The sequence below is a fragment of the Boleophthalmus pectinirostris genome, unplaced genomic scaffold (assembly GCF_026225935.1).
Source record: "Boleophthalmus pectinirostris isolate CB_2022bp ecotype Guang Dong unplaced genomic scaffold, ASM2622593v1 HiC_scaffold_3, whole genome shotgun sequence".
Taxonomy (NCBI): Eukaryota; Metazoa; Chordata; class Actinopteri; order Gobiiformes; family Gobiidae; genus Boleophthalmus; species Boleophthalmus pectinirostris.
In genome coordinates this window covers 13,719,188-13,721,135 of record NW_026571299.1, presented here as the reverse complement: position 1 = coordinate 13,721,135, position 1,948 = coordinate 13,719,188, and the positions used below count along the sequence as shown (strand labels likewise).

At 35.4% G+C, this 1,948-nt stretch overlaps 1 pseudogene; it reads left to right on the top strand.

The window, feature by feature from the left end:
* The first annotated feature begins 200 nt into the window (after nucleotides 1-200).
* On the top strand, nucleotides 201-1,742 carry LOC129410983 (odorant receptor 131-2-like; annotated as a pseudogene).
* The last annotated feature ends 206 nt before the right edge of the window (nucleotides 1,743-1,948 follow it).

Genomic DNA, 1,948 nt, shown 5'->3' with positions numbered 1-1,948 from the left:
TATTTATGTCATTACTTCAGCTTTTCACATCTTAAATGTAATGCTAAAAAATAACTAAACATTTTCCACAATTGCAAAGATGTACATCCCATAAATATTGACCCCAAAATTATATAGGAATTATTGTGACAGGCCTATGACTGTATTTTCTGTACATGTTTAGCTAAAAAAATATATATATGTTTTACAGGGCATTTCTCATGAATTTCTCCAACTCTACCAGTAACTTTACTCCCGTAGTGGTGAGGGAAGATCTGAAGACTGCAATTGTAAAGAACCTCATCACTGTGACTCTCTGTTTGTCCATCAACTACTTTAATGCTACTCTGGTTTATACCTTCTTCAGACACGAGGTCAGAGGAGATGGTTGTCAGGATAAAGATGCATTTGAACGTGCAGTACCTGTGTAAAAGTGTAACATTGTATTTCATTAATACATCCACCGCTTTAATATATTATATCTTTCTCTTAGTTGCTTAGTTATGAGTTACCATTTTGGAGACATAATATTTCACTTTGTGGTCAGTGTTTTATCAAATTTTGCTTGAAATAATGACATTGTAGTATTTGGAAATGCATGGTATTCTGTTTTCTGCTGGAGGGTTTGCTTCCTCTTTGTCTCTTGGATATATTGCATTGCCCAGAATGTTCCACAGCATGGTAGTAAACTATATAATTTGCATTTGCTTAATCACATGTCTTACTGGGGGAAAGCTATAACACGTTTAGGTTCTTATCTCCTTTTCATCTTGGAAAATGTAAATTATGAACATTAAACAGAATCCCACAATGAAATCATAAATTATAAGCTAATTATATTTGCCATGCAGGAAAATTGCAATTAGAAATGTTTCTAGAATTGCTCCACTGTAATCTAGACTTGAGAATCAACCTGTACTAGCCAGAGTTATTTTTTAAATTTATTTCAGTTTACACATTTTACACCAATAGTTACACCACCATTTAAACTGTTTTGCAGATATTCAAAATGAATCCTCGCTACATCCTCTACATCCACCTGGTCATCAACGACATCATCATGTTGACACTGGTGATGATTTTCTACTTATTGAGCCACACTCTTTACACCTACAATGTTTCCCTGTGCATTTTTTTGATTTTGATTGGTTCTGCTGCAAATTTCAACAACCCCATGACTCTTGCTGTCATGGCCATTGAGTGCTATGTTGCTGTCTGCTTCCCTCTGAGACACTCACAGATCATTACAGTGAAGAAAACCTACATTGTCATTGTCTTTATTTGGCAGATAAGTGCCTTGTATCTGCTTCCTGATTTATTTATTGCTTTAGCTAAAGAACCTCTGGATTTTTTTCAATCTGAAGTATTTTGTTCAAAGGTCAATGTTTTGAGACATTCACAAGTAGGAGACAGGGACAATATCTTCAATGCTGTGTTCATGGTCATTATCTGGTTCACTCTTTTCTACACATATTTCCAGATAGTGTTCACAGCAAAGTCAGCTGGTGCTCGAAAAGCCCGAAACACTGTGCTACTTCATAGTTTTCAGCTGTTGCTCTCAATGCTCACCTATTTCTATTTTGCTTATGTATGATGGACTCACAGCGCTGTTTCCAGAAAGTGCACGTGATATTCGTTTTTCTATGACAATATTCATTCGTATCATCCCACGCCTTGTCAGTAGTCTTGTATACGGGATCAGAGATAAAACTTTTAGAAAATACTTCACACAACATTTGTTTTGTAAAAATCTCCTTCATTAATAAATTATTTTCATTGCAGTTGTATTTTTTTTAATACACCATATATGTATCAGCAGAGCAAGGTTATTTAATGAAACTCAAGAATACATTTGTTTTCTTTCTAGCACCAGAAACACAGCAAGTGTCACTGAAAGCTGAGGGGCTTTAGAGGCCTAAGCTGTCTGAGTGAATCAGGTGCAGCTACTGTTTTTCTCAATAGTGTCAAG